This window comes from Notamacropus eugenii, chromosome 3, assembly GCF_028372415.1.
Source record: "Notamacropus eugenii isolate mMacEug1 chromosome 3, mMacEug1.pri_v2, whole genome shotgun sequence".
NCBI classification, from domain to species: domain Eukaryota; kingdom Metazoa; phylum Chordata; class Mammalia; order Diprotodontia; family Macropodidae; genus Notamacropus; species Notamacropus eugenii.
This window is the reverse complement of record NC_092874.1, coordinates 309,668,907-309,690,614: the sequence shown is the minus strand read 5'-3', so window position 1 is coordinate 309,690,614 and position 21,708 is coordinate 309,668,907. Positions and strand designations below refer to the sequence as shown.

The window sequence follows — 21,708 nt, the reverse complement described above, 5'->3', positions numbered from 1 at the left end:
ATTGGAACTGAGGTATTCCAACATTAAGTTGAGGGGGCCATGGGCTCAGAGGCCTAGTGTCAGAAAAGACCTTAGAGACCATCTTTTACAGAGGGGGAAACTGAGGCTTCAGGAGGTTAATGGCTCCTATTTCACCCAGATATCTCATGGACCCTTCAGTGATGCCATGATGGACAGGCTGGCTGACCAGCCCTCCCCCAGGGGACACAGGCCTGACCCCAAAGTCCCATCTTCAGATGGCAGCACTAAACCACCAGGTTTCCTTTCATCCACACTGACCTGGTTGGGACATGTAATCCTGAAGATCAAGGAGCCTGGACCTTATGTCAGCATGGAACATTAATCATCTTAGAAACCAAAGCTCTTCTCACCCCTTGGGGCTACACTGGAACATTCAGCTCACAACAGCCTTGTTCACAGATTCAGCCTCTGAGCTGATTAGCAGCATCTGCCAGGACAGACTGGGCCAGTCACAGAGAGGGCAGGGAATGTCCAGAGAAGCTTTGGGGAGGTGTTACCTAGCTCAGCCACTCTCAGAGGATCAGCTTTTATGTGGGTAAGGATAGGGTTATGTTAGGTGTTCTCTAAGGGCCACCCCCCACCCCCCCCAGCTCTACCATTCTGTGTTTCAAAGCCCTCCCAGCTCTGCCATTCCCTCTTCTCAGGCCCCTCCCAGTCCTGACATCCTCTGTTCTAAGGCCCCTCCCAGATCTGACCTTCCCTGTTCTACGACCCTTTCCAGCTTTGGCACGCTATAATATTAACCTTCATCAGTGTGGGGGAACAATACTGCTGATATTTAACAGAGTAACCTTATAAAGAAAATATGCCAGACCCCATCTTATTGATTCTTCTACAGAAAAATGAGGTAGGTGCCACAGAGTGGTAGAGACCCAAGCCCATTTCAATAGAAGCTGCATGCTAGCCTCAGGGTGAGCAGGTTTGTGACCTTGTACCAGTCCTTCCATCTCTCTGACTCCCCCCAACCATAAACTATGGAGAATCGTTTCCAGGCAGGGCTGGCTGAGGGCTCCCAAGGGGTGCTGAAGGTGCTGAAGGCCCTGAGCCCAGATTCAATCCCTGGTTCCAAGTGCTGTTCTCTCCAGCTCTCCAGTGAACCCTGAGTTGCTAAATGTGATGCCAGTCAACTTAAGATGACCTGCCTTCAGAAGCACCAAGGGCCCCGTTGGTTACCACACAGAAAGCTGGGCATGAAATTTTCAGACCACAAGAGCAAGGACCCAGGGCCATGCCAGGGGTATGATATACATGTATGTACCTCACAATTCACATTACATACATCTTTTCACTACACCTGGCAGGATATGTAACAAGCTTCCCCACCAAGATTCTCTATTCCCCATGGGAGACCCAGCTCTGCTCTCTGTCCCTGGGGCGAAGGTTGGGCAATTAGGAGTCAAACTTCCTTGGTCAATAAATCCTTCTAAAATTGTACAGAATCACCTGACCTTGTCATGAAGCTTCATTTTCTTGCCCCGCCCTCTCTTTTTCCTGAGGAAATGCCCATCCCTACGCCAAAATTCCCATGGTCCTAAGCTACAGTCCTGGCTCAGCCCTAGCTGTGGGTGTCAGTCTGGTACTAGAAGCCTGGCATGTTTGTTTTTATTTTATTCTTTATAAGGAGTAGGGCCAGAGAGAAGAAGGAAGGAGGTAACAAAGGCTCAAAGGATTCTCTCCATTGTGGATTACAAGTGGTTAAAGGATGGTTATTGATATTTCAAACTCATTAAGATACAGGTCCTAGTAAGGGACAAGGAACGTTTCTCCCTCATCTGGCATACTTTGCTCAGATGTTAGGGTCTGCTGCCCAGCCTCACAGAAAGACAACTGGATCCAGAGTTTGAGACCAAGATCTTAAGAAATTAATCCTCACCCTTGGCCTCAGGTTCCCCATTTGGAAAAAAGGAGGGAGTTGAAATATTTGCTAATGGTGCAAAGCTCAGAAGGACAGAGAACCTGACCAATGACTCAGTCCAGGTCCCAGCAGACTAAAGCAGCAAGCTGAACATGACTGACTTTCATTCCAGTAAATAGAAGCACCACTTGGGCTGTCCAGTACTGGTGGGAAAGGTGTGACTGGATAGTACCTCAGACCTAGGGGGAGAAACAAGGAGCAAGAAGTGAAATCCTCCAGTAGCAAATCTCAGTGGATAGAAGGAAATGCTCCCTAACCCTTCAGTAGCTACCACCAGAGAAACCAGGATGCTCCCCCTAAGGGATGCTCCCCCCAGGGGATGTTCCTGGACCTCAGAGAGCGGCTCCTCCATCAGGACCAGGCTGGCCTCAAGGTCTGAGGATCTCAGGGTTCCCTTCAAGCGACGATGCCTAAGGCCCCTTCCATCTGGGACATTCGAGTCTCCTGAGAAAGGTCATCAAACAGTATCCCCACAGGGGTGGAGGGGGGCTGCCATAGGTAATGTTAGGGAGCAGCAGGTGGCCAACCCACTCCAGGGAGCAAGATTCCATTGCATCTTTCCATCACAATTACTTGTAATTTAAAGCAGAGTTCACTGCTCCCTTTTCCCCTCCCTTGTGAACCATGGAAAACTAGGTATTTGGAGTGTTCATGCCATTTTTGGCTCCAAGAATCTCTGGAAAACACTCCATGCTTTCTGTAGGTGAGAATGAGGCTGTCGTCCTTCCAGGGCACAACTGGAGAAGGATTTCATAAGATGTGAGTCTTCAGGCTTTTACCAGAAGCCCATGAACAACTCACCTTCATCTGAACCACTCGGCATGTATTGGTTATAAATGAGGTTGGCTGCCCCAAGAGAATGGCCATTCCTTGGGACTGACAAAGCCCCAATCTCACAAATAGTCACATGAATAATTGAGGCTCAGAGAACAGAAGCAGCCTGCCCGAGGTGAGGTCCAGGAAGTAGCAGAGCCCATGGCTCCTTCCACTCCCAGCACTGGAGCACTTTCCCATTGGCTTAGGACAAAGGCTAATTACTGCCATTTGTGAAGTTTTTCAATGTACTTTCTGAGAACAGCCATTGGAGAAAGATATGGGAGGGCTGTTATTCCCAGAGAGGAAACTGAGACACAGAAAGGCATAGGCATTTGCCAGAAGTCACACAGCTAAGAAGGGTCAGGCTTGGCATTCAAACAGAGGTTTCTCCGAAGTATGTTTGCACCCTGCAATATCAGCTGGTCTCTTCCCAGTGTCTGAGGAACACAAGAGATGAGCAGCCCCAAAGCCTGCTAAGACAGATGGATTCTGGGAGGGGAAGTGATAAGAGCAGGGAGATGCAGGGATTACTTTTTCAAAATCTTGGCTTTCCTTCCACACAGAGAGCAAGGCTCTCTTTGCATACAGTAGGCACTTACTAAATGTTTCTTGTGACTCTTTTGGGCTCTATCCCCAGAGCTTATCACCACAGAAAACACTCTTAGTTTCATTTTGTATAATGAGACATTCAGTTTTTCATTCCTGCCTATTCACAACTCCTCCGGAACCTCCTCCCACCCCACGTCTGCTCTTGTGTCTTCTCAGGTCCAGGCTTCATCCTGCTTCTCTCTAGAAGAGGGGGTGGCTTGTGACTGTTCAGAAAGGCAGGCCAGGATCATTCCCAAACCATCTCATACTTTTCTCAAACATCCTGCTCCTTGATCCTTGACAATGAAGAGGTGGCATGTCAGGGCACATCAGGACCTCGTCTTTATGCCTGAAATAGTGTAACTGTGCCTGTGGTCAGAGCAGCAGGCCATACCTTGCCAGGGAGCCTCTGGCACCAAGAAGATATTTTCTCTTAAGATATGTGGAGTCAGCTTCTTCTAGGGAATATTTATTGGCATATCTGGTTTACATATTCTGGGGTAAGAGGGGCTGAGGACCCTATCACATGGACAGAGTGGGAACCACTACGGCCAAGCCCAACCCGAGTCTCTGGTAAAGCCAAGGGGCATATCTGAGCCCCTGAAATTCGACAGGAGATGTACAGTGTCTTTCTTGGAAAGACCACAACACTGGGGCAGCTTCCTAAGCTACAAAGCCAGAAGGAAAGTATTTTATCCAGTCTAGTGTCCTCATCACTACAGGCCCCACAAAATGGAAGCCCCTGGAGGCAGAGAGTTTTAGTTCATCTCCTATTCCCAGTCCTGGCACAGTGACTGACAGTTACTAAATGCTTGGAGGCTGAGACTCAGACAGTGACACTGCCAAGGTCACACAACTAATTATTGCTGAAGTAGATATTGGAAGCCAGGGCCCTTCCCACTGCTGGGCTCTTTTCAAAGGCACCAAATGATCCCAGACCTAGGCAACTGTGGGGCAGCAGGTTCAGAAGCACATGATCATTCAGGAAATAAACGTTTACTGTGCTGGAGATACACAAGCAAGAATGAAGTAGTCTGTCTTCCTGACACATAGGCATTTGTTACAGCCCTCTGAGATGCACTGAGCCCAGCCCTCCTGTCCGCCTGAGGAAAGTGAAGCAGAGACAGGGGAGTTGCCCAAGGTCATACAGAGTCAAGGTCATGATCACAGTCATTATCATTAAAGCTCCCACATATATTGGACTTGGAGGTTTACAAAGCACTTGGCCTGTTATCTGTGGGTCGCATCTCCAGAGAACCCTGAGAGCTCAGTGCCTGAATTATCTGCATTGAACAGATGAGGGGGAGGGGCTGGACTGGGGTCCCAGCCAGAAAGGCCAACACAACTTCCACCATCCCAGCTCAGCAGGAAGTAGAAGAACTCACACTGGAACCCAGATCCTGGGACCATATCTGGTATCATCTTCAACTCAGCCACTAGCTTGTTGTGTGATCTGGGGTACACTTTTCTAGGTCCCAGGGTCTCCTTTTACCAAAAGAACAAAAGGTACCCGGTACCTGAAGTCTGAGAGTGGCCTCCTTGGAGTCTCTAAGAGCACTGATGCTCTAAAGATCTAAAGGGAGGTGCCCAGGAACACTAACAAGAGTCACTTCTGGGTAAGGGGGGGTGCATAGGGGGAGGGCGCACTAACAGGGACACTTTGGCACTTCTGGATGGGGGAGGGGAGGAAGAGGGAGGATGATCTGAATTTCTGAGTCAGTTCCTTAAAAAAAACAGCCCATGATGAGTACTAACTGTCATCACTGCAGACTTACCAACCAACAGCCTGAGTACTCCTGCCCACATGGAACAAAGAGGGGCCTCTTGCTTCTAAGGGGCATTTGGGTTCCCATGCTTTTTAGAGCAAACCCACATTTTACAGGCTGTCCAGTCCCTGGAGAAGGCTGCTCATCAGTAACTCTGCTTCCTGGGTTCCCACTTTATCATTGCCTGCTTGGGACAGATCTAGTAGACTGTACCAGCTCCAACCCTCTAGTTTTACAGAAGAGGAAACTGAGGCACAGAAAGGGGGTAAGACTTGGTCAGATCTCACAGGCAGGAAGTGGGAGACCTGGGATTTGAACCCATGTTTTGCTGTCTCCAAATCCCAGGTTCTCCATGCTGCTCGTGACCTCACCTCTGCCACTGGCTGGCTAGGACACTGTGGAATGCTTACTTCACCACTCTGACCACCATAATCCTCTATCAAACTGGAACAATCCTCCTTTGCAGGATTGCTACAAAAGATGCTCTTTGTAAATAAGACGTGGAAAGACACAAGAATCATTTTTGCTAGTATGATCCAAGACTTCTTCCAGCTCTGACATACTCTGTTCTTAGGTCACTCCTAGCCCTGTGTTTGAAAGGCTAAGCTGGCCTTGACATTCAAGGCTCCGACAGCAGGGGTGGGGGTAGGGGGATGGTTCCAGACCTAGCTGAGGTTCGTTATTGATAATAAATTATTTCTTTCCCAGCTTCTGGAATCACTCCCAGGTAGGCTTTGGGGGGTCTTGCTGCTGACCAAGTCATCAACACATTTCTGATTATTCCCTGGGGGGACAAGTCAGCCTTTTTGAAAAATGCCAACTCCAAATTTCCAAGCTCTAGAGACCCATTTTAGAAGCCCATTACAAATTATGCACACTAGCAAGTTTCCAAGATTTGACCTACCACCCCCTTGCCAGCAAGAACAAGTCAAATACTCAGAGACCCCCGACTAGGCGTCCTCACAGACCCCCTATGCTGGACACTGGCTATTTTCTCACCAGGTCCTTGGACTTCTGCAAAAACATCACGAGCTACAATGCTACCCCTTCCCCCCCAACTCCACAGCAACTCACACCCTGTTGCTCAGAAATTTCCAAGGCTCCCTATTAGTCAGGGCAGGAGTTCCAAAACCCAGAACCTGGCATTATAAAACTGGGCTTCCCAGGCTGGGACATCGGGAGAGGTCCCAGGTGTCGAATTTCAGTGCTAGGAGGGCCCTTAGAAACTAACAAGGCCACCTCTTGAGTATAGAAGAATAAACTTGAGTCGCAGTGAGAGCAGAGACCTGCCAGTAATAGAACTCCCCCCTCTCCCCTCATGCTCATCAATCTCTTACTCCAATATACAAAAGGCAAGCTGAGGGTCTGAGCAGGACTCCCAATGAATACAAACGCCACACAAGGCCCTCTGTGGACTGAGTTCATCCAGGACAAAATGAACGTGAGTGAGTGACCAGACCAGGAAACCAGGCCAGGCCAGGCTGGCCCCTTCCTCTCAGCTCCCGGGCTTTGGTTTTCATGAAATATGTTGATGGGTCTCATAAATGCTGGCCCAGAGGGTACTGAGGCTGGGAAGCTGCCCACACAGTCTAGAGGGCAGAGAGGAAATGAAGGCCATTTTCAGAGCAAAAATAACGGCCACACATATCCAATATTTGGAATGTTAATTTAATACTTTAGAGAGGAAGTAGAAGAAGCTTTAAAAATTTTCTAAGGGAAGTCCTACTGCTAGCACTTGGAAGACCAGGATTTTATAGAATACAGCTTGGGGAAGATCTAATGTAGAACAGGATGTCAGAGGTGGGAAGGGCCTTGGAACAGGGGATGTCAGAGCTGAGAAGGGCATTAGAACAGGGGATGGCAGAGCTGAGAGGGGCCTTAGAATCAGGGATGGCAGAAGAAACTTTCTCAAGGTCTTGAAGAAAGTTACTGTGGCAGAGCCAGGACCTTCCAGGGATCTTTCTACTGGGAGACATGGCTTTCCTATTTCTGACTTAAAGCCTGCTGGGAAGTTGGTCTGGATGCTGCACATGCTCATCCTGGGCACAGAATGTCACCATGGACTGCACAGCTAACACCAGGCACTGCAAACTTGGGGGTCATCTCTTTAGACATTGCAAGGTCCTCATTAACTTGGGAGATCCTGGAAGATAGGGACTTTTGTACCCCAGAACTTAGCACAATGCCTGGCCACACAGTAGGTCAATGTTTAATGACTTGAACTAAGAAGGCCTGGAGTTTCCAGTCTCGCCCTCCCCTCACTTCCCACATGCCATCTAAACCTACTGTCATCTGGAAAGGTTCAGCTACTTCCCAAGATGCTCCTCAGTCTGGACTGAAGGCTTAAATAGAGAAGGTCTGCCTTCATTACAGCAGAAAAGACTGGACTGAAAGACAGGACACCCAGCTGTGACTCCTGGCACCCATAGCTACTTGACTTCACGACTAAACCTGTTGGAACCTCAGCTTCCTCTTCTGTAAAATGGGCATGACCTCCCTCAAAGGGTTGTTGTGAAGCAAGCATTGAACAAACTTGAAACAGCTTTGGAGAAACAGAGTAGGCATCATTAGCAAATCTCCACCATGCCTTCAGAAAGCTCTGAGTCAAAGTGCGGTGCCAAGGCTTTCCAGTTTCACCTTTCCCAACCCCCCACTTCACTCCTTCTCATCATCTCCCATCCCCTCAAGTGCCATTTTGAGAAAGGTGTCCTGTGGACAAGCTTAGAGAGACCCTGGGTCAGAGACCATGTCTTTGCTGATGCTCTGAGTCATTGAGGCCTATGGACAAGCATTAATAAAGTACCAACTCTGACTATATACCAGGTGCCATCCTGAGTGCTAAGAGCAGACAGAGGTGAGCCCAGCCCTGCCCCAGAGCAGAGACCAGCACTGACCAGGCAAGCCACATACGCAGAAAAGAAAAGAAGCCTCAAGGGACTACTCTATATAATGTGAGTTGAGGGGAGAACTGGATAAGGAACCAGAGGATCTGAGTCCAAATCCTGCCTCAGTCACTGCCTACCTGTGGGCAAGCCTTTCTCCTAGTCTTTCCCTCTCACTCTAGAGCTGCTGTTATTAGTATTATTAGAGAAACCATCAGAGATCTTCATGAAATCACCCCCCATCTCTTCTCCCTGCAAACGGCAAAGGCTGGAGAAGCTGTAACTGGACATCAGCTCCAAAGAGTTACCCTCTGGGTCCCAAGGTCGAAGAAGGTGAGGGTTTTGGCTGCCATCTCAGCCAGGGGCATGCAGGGTGAACAGGTACACACACACACACACACACACACACACACACACACACACACACATACACACAGAGGCCAACTTCTTACTAATGGAAAAGGTGATGTGGGGAAAATACATTCATTCCCCCCAGGCAGTGCATAAAAAGTTGGTAGGAGCCACAGACAGCTGAGGCGGACTGCACTTTAGTTTTTCAGTGGAAGAAACAGGCCCAGAGAGACTTGGCCCTAGACACACAGCTGAGATTCCAGCCCTGAGATTCGCTTCTCCACCTCTAGTACCCTCCTTTAGCTCACTCACAGTGCCCTTGTTCTCTGAGATCTTTCTGCTTTGACAGAAAGAAACAGCATGACTGCTGGCTAGGAAGCTGGGCTTGGAGTGAGGAAGCTCTGTGTTCAAGTCATGCCTTTTTCTTGCAAAGGAGAAAACTGAGACAGAGCTTTGGAGTAACTTGTCTCAGCAAGACACAGTTCAAGATTCTAACTCCCCAAATTGCCTGCCCCTTGGCAAATTCCAGCTAGGCAGCCTTGGAGGAGGGCATGATATTGAATTGAATTTAGAATAGGGTCACAGAAGAAGGATCAATCTTCTACTGAGCATCAGAAAGCAGTACTGAGAGTAGTGGAAGGAATTTGCCTAGAATTCAGTGGAGGCTGGTATCGAGAAAAACTGGGAGGTGAATGGGACTCTGTCTTGGGAGGTAATGAGCTCACTGAAGCTGCAAGTATTAAAGCAGACTTGGGTGCTCCCTCCTTGACTTGGAGTCTGAGAAGTTGGAGACTCTGTGTGCTCAGGCACAGGAAGGAGGATTCCATGACCTTGGAGGTCATCTCCAGCTCAGAGAGCCTTACTATCTCAAACATGGGCTTGTTGGTGCCAGATAGCACAGGGTGACATCCAAGGCTGAAAGTTGACCAATGCAAGCCCAGAGAATGTGCGTCTAAGCCAGTCCTATGAAATAAGGCCTCCCAGACAAAGCCTGGACCTCTGATATGTCAGTGGTCATAGAGTAAAACCAAGTCTGGCTTTTAGGTCAGAAGACCGGGATTCAAATCCCACATCTATGTCCTGGAGCTCAGTTTCCTTCTCTGTCAAATGAGAGGCTCGGACTAAAGGGCCTCTGAGGTGCCTTCCAGCTCTGGACCTGGGATCCTATGGGCCCTGAAATTCGGGCAAATGAGGGTTAGAGCCAAGAGGGCCCTGTCCCCACATAAGTCTCCCCACTGAGACCAGTGCATGATGAGCTGTGAAGCCACCCTATTTGTCCCCCGTGTTGGGCCTCCCCAAGATTCCTCAGCCACAAGGCCTGCCTGGCAATGGGACCCAAAGAGGAAGAGGGTCTAGGCTGTTTTCAGGAAGGCTAGTACTCCCACTGGCTATCAGTCTGGATAGAAACCTCAATGGTGGGACAGAGGACAGAAAGCCAGACTCAAGCACTTCCTTCTGTGGATCTGATTTTCAAATGCCGTCCTGAGGAAATGTCCAAGAAACACCCATTCTGAGAGGTTCTTTTCAGAGGGCACAGGATCCAACAGGTAATAAAACACAACCAGACTAAGAAACTATCATCTGAGGGTCAGCTGCTGGCCATGTGATCTCTGGCAGATGGCAGATCTCCTGGCCTCAGTTTTCTCATCAGAAAGGGATGAGGATGGCTGGCCAAATGGGGAATGGAATGGAAGATTATTGGGCCATAAGGAAGGAGGTCTAGAAACCTGGGAAGATTGTATAAGCTGATACAAAGTGAAACAAACATTAGTGGGAGATGGAGAGCACCAATGTATATAACAAATTGCAGGCAGAAACTCCCACCCCCAAGAGCTGAGGGGAGGGGGGGGGACAATGGTAGATACATTGTTACCCATGGTTACCAGTCTGGCTGCTGTTTCACTTCACTTTTCTTCCTTCCTTACGGGAATCCTGTGAACCACAAACCAAAGACAAAGACCAAAGTTTTTAGGAAAAAGAGAGAGGAAGATGGACTCCTTGGTTCTCGAGGTCCTTCCAGCTTTGCCATCGTGAGATTCCCTATGAGGGAACAACTACCAATTCTGGAGTACTTGGAAGTTGGCCAACCCTGCTCATTTTTTCTCTGGCAAAGGGGAACAGGTAAAGTTATCTCCATTTTACAGACAAAGGAACTGAGTTTCAGACAAGTTATGTTATTTGCCTAGGATCACACAACCAGTAAAGACCATAGCCAGAAGAGAGCTCCAGGCTCCCTCAGAATCCTGCTTCTCCCCAGTAATGCTCACAGAACAGAAGTAGCAGCAGATCTGCTTCCTCTCTCAGCCTGCTTTGGGGCTTGGGCCCTAGACCAGGTCGGCTGTTTGTTTGCTCATCCCTCCCTAGCTCACCGACTTCTCAGGATATTTGTTGGTCTTTTCCACTTTGGGAAAAAGAGCTAATCTCCTCTTAGCATAGATCAAATGAATAACCACAGGCTACAGTTACATGTACACATATGTACACACATGTGCACTACACACATGTGTGCACACAACAGCTACCTTCTCTGCTTTGCATGTCTCCACGACCCCTCTGATGTCTCAGGGACCAAAGATGAGGGTAGGAAGTCATCCTGAATAGTCAGAGTCCTTACGGACCCAAAATTTTAAAGGAGCTAAAACCATGCCCTGCGAGTGTTATTAGAACAACAACAAATAACCTGAAGAATGCTAGATGTGCAAACGGCATCATCCACAGCCACAGAACATTGGAAATCACTTAAATGCCCAACCATGGAGGAATGGCGGGCTGAATTGTTGCCTGTTCACATCATAGAGTACACTAATGCTGTTAAGACCAACAAGTATGAGAAAAACAAAGAAACTGGGAACAATCCTTAGGAAATAATGCTAGGCAAAGAAACTCCCCCAAACCAGAACCCGAAAACTAGAGCCTGTTCCAATGATGAGCACAAAGGAGACTGAGGAAGACAGACAAAGGCTCCTGCTCCCAGTACTGAAGAAGGGAAAGAAGGCAGGTAGGGGGAGGGCAAAGTTGGCAAAATTAATTCATTTCAATGGATAGTCACTGGACAAGTGTAGTGGATTGTATGGCTATTCCAGGGAATTCTTTAGTAAAACATTTTCCTAAAAGCTCATACTAAAGCCTCAGGTGCTTTCTCAAGATGTTAGTTACTACTGATCACAAACATTTCAGACTAATCATAAACCCTAATATGCCTCCCCCAGCCTCCTCACACAAACACACACATGAACAAACACACACATGTGTGGATGTATTCACACAGATACAAGGGCACATGTACATTCACACTCACAAACATGCCCTGCATGCACAGATGAATACACATGTACCCACATGTGCATGCACATGTGTAGGTGCATTTATGCACACGTGAGGGCACACACTGATATGTGTGCTTGTCCAGGAGCCCAGTCACTCTCTGGTGTTGTTGCCAACACCCCCCTAAGACTTTTGGCTTCTGAGTCAAAGAATTTTGTGAGGCTGAATCCAAGCCATCCAGGATTTGGAAGAGGGAGCCAAATCCTCCTTGCCTTAGAGTCACAGGACATGGGTTTGCATCTCAAGCCTTCCCCTCACTCACTGTGTGACTGTGTCTAAGTCCCATCAGGTCCTCAGTTTCCCCAGCAGCCCATTACAAGTGGCTAAGGATGAGTTAGCTACCTCTCTTACCTCCCAAATGATTCTAGAGGATTGTGCTGATGAGGAAACAAAGCTGAGAAGGGTTGAGAGCCAAAGGACCTAGGCACAATCCTCAGTTCCGAAGCTTCCTACCTGAGAAACTCAGGGAAGTTGCTGCTTACCGATTAGCCTTCCTGGGTCCAAGATGGCGCATTGGCAAAAGAAGGAGGTGGATTGGATGGTGGCACAGTGTCCAAGGTGGAAAGGAACTCAGAGATGGATCATGCCAATCTGTATCCTGAAGGGCCCTTCTTGGCCTCCAACTCCACTGACAGCCTAGCCAGAAAGGGCCCTTGTCAGCAGCACCTTGATGTACCAAGGAAAGTCGATGCTAACAGTGCTGGCCAGGCTCCAGGCTTCTCTGTCAATCCCTGATTTTCTCAACAAAGATGACCAGAAGACCATTTGGATTGTACTAGGATAGTGGAGTGGAGAGAAGGCTCCAGGTTCCCGGCTGGCAGCTCCCTCAGACTAGCAGATAGAGTATCGGGGAGGAAGTTCCTGTAACAGAGTGTTCCTTACACAGATGAAATCATGGCTTTGGATCCCCGCCCTCCCCTTCTCCCCTCCCCTCCCCCTCCATATACAGACAGTGGGGGCCAGTGGAAAGATTTGGAAAGGGAGGCCAGAAGTCCAGAGGCCAGCTCTGCTTCTGGTTTTTCTGGGTGACCCTGAGCTATCCTCTTCACCTTTTGGAGGCTCCAGTTCCTTGGTGTAATATGAAAGGACTGGATTATGTGACTCCAAAGGTCCTTTCCAGTTGTTAATCTAGGAGCCCCTGAACTCCCCAGCTTGTCCTCTTCTCACCATTTGCTTGTTTAAAAAATCATAACATCTCCTTCCACTGGGTCTGATTCCCTACTCTCTGGCTTTCCATCTCAAGTGTGCAAAATGGCGTCCTCTTCCTGGCCCACTGCCCGGGATTCCCGGAGAGACCATGATCGAACAGTGCCAGAGAAGCGAGTCTCCCAGGCTCTCCTTGTCACAAGCCTAGCCTCAACCTCCCTCCTACCTTCCAGACACATTTAAATGGATTTTAACAATCCCCCCCACCCCAGGTCGTTTCAGGGAGGGGCCTTTCAACCTCAGCCTGCAAGATCAGAGGGTTGAAAGCAAGAGGAGGATCTGGAATCTGAGCTGATCTGAAAGTGGCCCCCATACCTCCTGAAATAGGGCAGAAGGGCTCTTCTCAGGCTGCTGCCCTGTGTCTGTGGCCAAGTACCAACAGAAGCCAGTTAAACAAGGCCAGAGGTTTTGAGACAATGCATATGGAAAGGCCTAGAGTCCCCTCTGACAGGGGATGGGCCAGGGAGGAAGGAGATGGTGCTACCCAGACACATAGTCATATGTGCCAATGTGTCTATGTGTGCCCGTGGATGCATACAAGATGGCGCTGAACATGAAGAGACACACCCCACTGATCATCAAAGGCCTTGTTTGGGCAAGAGTTGCTGCCAGATCCCTTGGGAACCACCAAGAGCCTCACCCAGGGCTCATGTGCTCTTTTGTGCATGGATCAAAGGCCACAGGGCTTCATCTATCTGGAGCTGAGTCTGAAAATGGGCTTCTCTCCCATTCCCCACTCCACCACATTGCACTCCCCCATTATACCCCAACACCACCATAACACACCCTGGAAAACAATCAGTTTGGGCTTTTTCTACATCAGCATTTGTTAGCAAGTGACCCACTGGGAGGGCAGAAGGCAGGGTACTGAAGTGTCCTCCTGAACAGCTCCAAGAAGGTCCCCATGTGTATGGAGGTGACATGGAAAAGCCCAGATGAGAAATGACTGGAAAGCAATGGGGGGATGGAGATGAGAAAGCAACAGACACTGGGGGTTCTAGTTCATTTCTCCAAAATCCATTTCCATTTCTAATATTTGCCGCTGACATCATCATGTCTAGATTGACAGACATGAATTTTTCAAATACAAAAAAATACTAAACAGTAAAAATAATAATAAGCATCCCACTATATCCTGGGAGGAATGAGCTTGGACTCCCCATTATAGGTGGTATAGACCCCTTTGTAAAAAGCTTGGACTTCTTCCTGGTTATAGCAGACCAGCTGGGCAGAGATGGAAGGTGATGGAGTTTTCAAGGATGAATACAGAATTAAGAAAGGCACAAAGAACACTTAGGTCCAAACCAATGAGAAACTGATATAAGAGAAAAGCAAGCCAAAATGTGTGTGTGTGTGTGTGTGTGTGTGTGTGTGTGTGTGTGTAGAGAGAGTCATCTCAGAACTACCTATGTACAATAAAAAGAAATGCATGTAAATCTGATCAATAGCATTTATTAAGTGCCTAATATGTGGTAAATGTTGAGACAAATAATAACAGGTAAGGTTTATATCATGCCTACTATGTGTCAAGCATTGTGCTAAGCACTTTACAATGATTCTCTCATGGGAGCCCCTGGGAAAGAGGTGAAAACCCACAAAAGCAGAACAACTGCTTTGTCAGAGAAGTTGGAATTATACTTTTTAACAACTTCTTTTGAAGGGATTTATCAGAATCAGATGCTACTTTTTGCTCACCATCTACTCAGTTTTTGAAGGTGGGTATCGGTCATCCCAAATATCTGTAAGCTGGTTTTGTTCAAGGTCTCCGAATGGTTTTAAGCAAAAACCACGCTAGAACCGGGAAAGCATTCCATGGCCAAGAACGCCTTTAAAACCCGGAAAACCGAAGGTGTATTTCAACATCCAGCCAACATCACAAAAGAAGATTCACAAGGCTAGATGCAGATTAAAAATGGTGGAGGGCCTTGATTGTGGGAGGCTGAGGATAGATGGTAAAGATTTCTTCCTCCCTCTTCCAAATTGCGCTGGCTTAGGAGAAAGGGAATGGAAAGTTCATTTAATAAGGCTATTTTAATCAGCAAATATCACTTGTTTATTTTGACCTGAGTTCTTAGAAATTGTTGATTCTGCACCAGAAATATGCTTGGTGTCCCAACAAGTAACAGACAGTCCTAATGACAGACTGGCCCATCTGTGCTGTGAGAATGTACCATTTCAGACTGGGAGTTCACTTTATATAGAAAGGAGGGCTCAGAGCAGGCACTGCCCAGAGTTCTCCTTACACACACACACATACACACACACACACACATACACACACACGCATTTATGCATGCACTTATACATACAGATTCACATTCATGTGTTTCTCACATGCATACACACAACTGGCAAGGACTGTTTGTTATCAAGAAAGTTGATATTTAGACTAATGACAAATCATTTAGAGAACAGCAACAAAAAAATGTATTCCACGTTTGATCCTGATTTTTTCTTTCATTGTTCAAGTTCAAAACTGAGGGTAAGACTGTGGCAATTATATGGCATCAGCTAGTTAGCCAAATAAAGGCTATGGGACACCCTACCTCAGCATACCATTACGGCATGAATCCTAATGGAAAATACTGACTTGGGGAAGGGGAGAAAATTAATCCATTTTTTTAAAAACTGTAGTAGAGTAGTATGAAGTTCTATCAACTACCATTTGTTTGGCTATCTACCAATAAGCATTTATTAAACACTTGAACTAAGTAGTGATCTGTGCTTTACGGAGGAAAATTCCTCACCCTACACCAATAAAATCACAAATCTGCTCCTTCCCCACCCCCCCCCCAAAAAAGGAAACCTCCATCCCCTTGTAATTCTGATGTTCTAAATATCTACATTTACTACCAGAAAGTGTGGGGAGTGGGGAGTCGCAACACTTGATCTCAAAGTCTGACAGTAGCGATGTCCAGTCTCAATGCCTCCCTCGGTCTCCACCCCAGCACTGGCACCTTTGACCAGTGTACCATCTTTGGGACCTGTGGAACATATGGACAAAGTGGAATCCAGAGAAATGGGTAGGGAGTGAAGAGACGCTCTCCTTCCAGCAAGCATAGGTCTCTGTAGCCCATCGAGTTCGCTCCAAGGAGGTCGGGGCTGTTTCTCCCCAGCCGGGACACTGGCTTTCCGAGCAAAAACCACTCCCTATCCTCCTGCAGCAGAGCTGGCCAGTTGGCCTTAGAAAGCCACCCTAGCATGTCTCCAAAAGGGAAGAAGGTCTGTCTGATTGAGGCGGATTTCCCTGAGAGTGTAACTTTAATCTTTCTGTTCCCAAACAACGATTTTCTATAAATCACTATCCCATTTGACTAAGTGACAATGAAACTCAGAAAACGAAGGCTTACTTCTGGGCAGAAGTGAGTCGACTACTCATGTGCGGGAGATCGGAATTAGACCTATAACCACTCAGGCTTCTTTTACTGGCAAAATGACATTTTTAAAAAATTAGAAACTTGGACACTTTAGAAACCATTTGAACAATTTCAGTCAGCCCAAGGAACAGATTGAGAGAAAAGGCTACAAGAAAACCAAGGTGCACCAAGACCTCCAAAGTTATTCCCGGTTAAATCGAAACACCTTCAGGAATTGAGAGGGATGTGTCCATCCTAGGTCCACTACCAGAAGCTCTGTCGGTGGTTCTAGCTAAACTCAGGCTCAGGAAGACACCAGCTCTACTAGGTCCAGTGGAGCTGTTCTCCTACGACTCAGTCTTTGATGAACAGCTGATTTCTGATTAGACTAAAATGTCTAAATACAGGGCTTAATGCAGGACTAACCTCTCTAAATGGAAAATGAAAGAGCTCAATTAAAAAAACCAGGAATAACTTCCTCTAACAGAATTATGTTAATATAACAGAATCTGTAGGCATAAGCATTTGCTATTTTAAAAAAAATTAAAGCTCAAAGCATGAGTTATTGTTATTTAAAATGAAAAAAGAAAGAACGAACGAAAGAAAGAAAGAAAGAAAGAAAGAAAGAAAAAGAAAGAAAAAAAGAAAGAAAAAGAAAGAAAGAAAATCTGCCGAGCCAGGAGTCATCTGGGGCCGGCAGCAAAGGAAATGAAGCTTTTGCCTAGTCTCGAATGTGCCGAGTTCTGTTTTCATCCCTCGTCCAGCTGCTTGGTCTAGGCTGCCGCCATCTACGCTTCTTCTCTCCCTTGGCCAAACTGAACCACACAAAAGGGTGACATGGGCCAAGACTATTGATGGATCTCAGAGGAGGGAAAAGAGGGTCCCATCTGCTCCAGTGCTAGAGAAAAGGACGCAGGGAGGAAGCTGCCCCCCGCTCCATCTCACGGCCTTTGCCAAGGCTTGCGGCCGGCGAAAACAAGCTTGACTGGGGGCTGGTTTTTCTACATTGGGCGATTAAGGTTTAAAAAAAAAAAACTACAGAAAACATTTGGGAAACCTTGGCACGGTCTCTGCGAGGATTCCTGACAGCCTTCTCTGACTTCCTTCCCACCTCGGCAGCAGGCTGCTTGTTCCTCCGCTACAAATAAAACGGACCCCCAGGAAAGGACTTACCTATAGAGCGCACGCAGCTACCCAGCCTTTTCTTAAAAAAAAAAAAAAAAAAACAAGCCAGCTGGAGGCTTCATCTCCCCTTAGAAGCCAGGCGCCCTGGAGAACTCTGCAGCAATCTCAAAAGCCCATGCTCTGGGGGAACATCTGCTCTTTCCAAGCAGGAATTCCCGGGGCAGCTCAGGCGAGCTGGAGGCCCAGAGCCCAGCCGAGGAGCCCTCTGGCCTGGTTAGCGATGCCGCCTTGGCTGAGGAGCCCAGGGCGACAGGTTCGCACAGGAGTCCGAGACGGGCTATGAACACCACCCAGCCCTGTGCATGCAAAGAACACCACTTTTGTCTCCTCCTTTCATCTGAACTGGCTGCACAGGCCCCCACGTAAGCATGGGGCTGGCTGGCTCAGCCCCGCCCACCAAGAATTTTGAAAGATGCCATGGGTGCTGGGCTCATAGAACAGAAAGGCTGAGGCCAAGTGCGTGCAGGCGCGTGCGCAAACACACACGCAAAGCACAACGCAGACCCCCACTTCCCCAGCACCTCCTAAATGGTTCCGACAGGATATTGTCATCCGAGCACCCGGACTACCTGGAGATCGGCGCCAGGCCTGCCTTTCGGGAGGTGGGCGATGTGGCCGCCAGAGCCGCCCTCCCTCCAGCTTCTCCTAGCCCGTGAGCCCCCACTGCCAATGAGCTAGCTAGGGGGGCTCTGTCCATCTAGCCCCGCTAGGTTTTGTCTTCGGTGCCAGAGAAGCCAAAATCCCTCGGTCCCAGCAATCAGGATGCAAGATTAATTGCTCTCCTGAACAAACAGTGGTGGGGGAGAGCCAGCAGCCCCCAAGGGACGTGGGCCCAGCCACAATGAGGGGAGCCTCAGACACGGGGGGCGGGGCGGCTTCGGGACTGCACTCACACAGAAGGCTTTATAGTCTGAGAGTCCTTCAAGTCTCCATCTGAATGATGCTGCCCGGGTGTTTGCCCGTGTGTGATGAGAAATAAGGTCTGAAGGGCAGCTGACACTGAGGAGGCCTGTTCCTGGGAGCCCACCCCACTGGAGAGATAGCTCCAAAGATCGGCCTCCGCCATACCAGCATCAAGCTTGGCGGCAAGTGCCAGGCAAACAGATGGGGGGAGGGCATATGGCACATGTGCCTGGCTGCTCACTCATTCCTCGGCCAGGATAGAGGGGAAGTGTCTCATTTCCTTCCCTCCACTCTCCACCCAAGTCCTGAAGGCCTAGGACCCCCAATCAACAACAGACCCGTGGACCTAACAGAGGAAAGGAAATAAAAACCTGTCTCAAGGTCCCCTAAAACAGGCTTGCCTCAGGGCCCAAGGCCATGGTCTCCCTAGGGAAGTCATCTCCCAATGTCACTCAATGCAACAGCAAAGACAAAGCCTGAGTATCCACACTCCAGGAAGTGTCTGGACCTCAGGAGTCCTCTGTCCATCTACTCTTGGCTTGGAATTTTAGAACTCCCTGGCAGCTGGAAACACAGATGGAATGAAGCGGGCAGGCAGGCCCCCGGACCTCTGCGCCCCAGAGTCCCACTCTCCACTGGGTATGCTTGGGACCCAGGGGATACTTGGGATCCCCCTTCTGCCCACTCACTACATGCACCCAGCTGATGCCCATGCAGCCCAGACGTGTGGTAAAAAGGAAAGAAACCAAAAGCAGCCAATCGGAGGAGCTTACACTTTACTTCAAGGATTTCAGGAGGCACCGCTGGCCCCCAGTCTCTCTAGCTCCCCACATCACAAGGCCTGTCATCTGCCAGTCCAAGGAAACAGCCCCCCCCCAATCTGAGCAGTGCATTTGGGTGAGGAGGGAGGAATGAGCAGTGAGGAGCAGAGCCAAGAGTGGTCAGCTAGCAGCACAGCACCCCCCCACCCCACCCCAGCCTCGCTCTCTCACTCTGCTACCACTCTCCAGACTCATCCTTTCAGAATTTTGTTGGACAAAGCTGCCTCATCACTTACAAGGAAGCAAAAGTCAAGGCCTCATTGGGTTAAGATGAGGTGCAGGGATGACTATTTGGGCCTGTTTGCAGAGCTCTGCTCAGACTGCCTCACCTTTGGTCCATTTCTCTCTAACTGGTGGCCAGCCAACAGAGCAGAGATTGACTGCCCTGAAATGTGTGAGCCGGGAAGCCTTTGGAACCTCCTCTTTCCATTAGTTCTGGAGGCAATCCCAAGGACAGTCCTGCTTGGAGGACTGGATGATCATCTGGCTCCTCCCCACCCCCCATCCCAGGCTGAAGGTTCTGCAACTGGGCAGAGAAGAGAGTTAAGTGAGCTGTACTAAACTGGCCAGGCCTCATGAGCCTCCTGTGCTCCCTAGCACACCTGAGTTCAAATCTACAGCTGTAGAGGCCCCAAATCAGATTCCATTTCCATGCAGAGCCAGACAAATGCATAGAGCCTTGATACACAATGCCAGAATAGATTCTCTGACTGGTGGGGCCCACAGAGTCTACAAGTTTCCTTGTATCTCCTCAAAATCCTTACCCAAAGATCACAGAACATTCCAAATGAGGACAGTCAGACAAGAAGACCAACCTTAAGCTTTCTCTTTCCAAGGGCCCTTCCTCATGATGGAAGCCCATCAATGGCTGACTTGCATGGCACACCTCATGGCCAGAAAGTTCAGGGAGGCAGCCACATGTCTGATGAAGGGTGATCTGGGGAAATGCCTATGACCCCTGGCAGGTTGATGATCAGTTCAGTTGCTCTCATTCTTTCAGCCAGCTGCAAGAAAGTCACACAATTAGTAAGGACCAATCTCCTAAATGTGACATCAGGCCATAGAGTAGGGCTGTGAAGGTTAGTAGGGGTGTGTGTGCCATGGCCCCAGGGGAGTCCCTGAGCAGAGGGCTCACACAGCCCTCTGACATGTTATTTCAGCATTCCTGAAGGGTCTGAAGTAGCTAAAAATGGGCATGAAAAAAAGAGCCATCCTGTAGGAAGTGATTCTCACCAGGCCCCACCCTCGCCATGGGAAACATGGTCCACCATCCCCAGCTAAAGCTTTGCATTCCCACTATTGTAAGAGCCCCAAAGCAAGTGTCTGAGCTATAGGGTTTCTCCTGGAATGGTCAGCACAGACTCTGAGGTTGGCAGAGCCCGGAGAGGCCTTAAAACAGAAGATAGCAGAGGTGGGGGAGGGAGGATAGATCTTAGATTAGTTAGAGGATGGCAAAGCTGGGGGGAGGGACCTGAGAAAAGAGAACATGAACTGGTCCATGGGGGGACCTGGGAGGCCTTGGAGTACAATCTCCTTGTTCTGGGGTGAACATGGAGGCCCCTACAAGAGATGAGGCCCTGCATGTGGCCATGGAACACACAGCAGCCCTGCAGTGACCCATGCCCAGCCTCAGCCTGGGGTCTTTCTAAGACGCTCCCAGACTTGCTGCAAAGGAAGGCTCCCTTTATAGAACATCCCATGAAAACAATGAGAAAAAGTCTGTTCCATTGACTTTCTTATACAAATACAGTCTCATATCTGGAATAATTACAAGCCAGACTGGGCTCTTCTTGGCAAGGCCTCCATCGGTTAAATTAAGGGAAACATTTGCTCCCTGAACAATCGTAATTCCTCTGTCTCTTCCCCACTGCTCCCAAATGCTGATCACGTGTGTGCTGTGCAGAGTGCACACTAACACACATTGGTAGGTGAGTCCCCTACACACTTGCAATTTAGAATCACTTTGGTTATCATAAAAACGTATGGAAAAATCTCAGCTACAGCCTAATTATTTTATTATAATTTAAAATGTAATTATAAAAGACTGATCTAAATGTAAATATCTCTCTTAAATATATTCCAAAGGAATTCTGAATTTAAGAATTTTCAATGACCTGGCAAACATTTCTACTAAGTGCATAGGAGTTACAGATTGGGGGGGGAAGGCTCCACTTCCCTGGAATTCTGCATGCAAAGGTTCCAGAGCCAGCATTTCACCACCAGAAGGTGACAGTCTTGCCTGTGGTCTTTTTCTTCATTTGCTAAGACTGTGTGTGTGTGTGTGTGTGTGTGTGTGTGTGTGTGTGTGTGTGTGTGTGTGTGAGAGAGAGAGAGAGAGAGAGAGAGAGAAAGAGAGAGAGAGAGACAGACAGAGAGAGAGAGAGAGAGAGAGAGAGAAGGCAGGGAGGAGAAGTTCATCATAACAAAAGTCTGGGATAGTGGCCCCAAGTTCAAATCCCAACTCCATCACTGCCCTGTGACTTTGGCCAAGTCACTGTCCCTCCATGGGTCTCAACCTCATCCTCAGAAAAAAGGGAGGTCCTACAGGTTAGGCCATTTCTAGGCCCACCCCCC

At 48.5% G+C, this 21,708-nt stretch overlaps 1 long non-coding RNA gene across 6 annotated transcripts in view; it reads right to left on the bottom strand.

Moving 5' to 3' along the window:
* Positions 1-21,708, bottom strand: part of LOC140496605 (uncharacterized) — an 86,720-nt gene that overhangs the window by 22,681 nt on the left and 42,331 nt on the right. For 4 of the 6 annotated variants that reach the window (XR_011964333.1, XR_011964331.1, XR_011964332.1 and 1 more), the window contains exon 3: positions 12,146-20,138. This is a non-coding gene — a long non-coding RNA (uncharacterized lncRNA). The remainder of the gene's footprint in view (positions 1-12,145; positions 20,139-21,708) is intronic. The other 2 variants (XR_011964334.1, XR_011964336.1) reach the window with 2 other exon arrangements.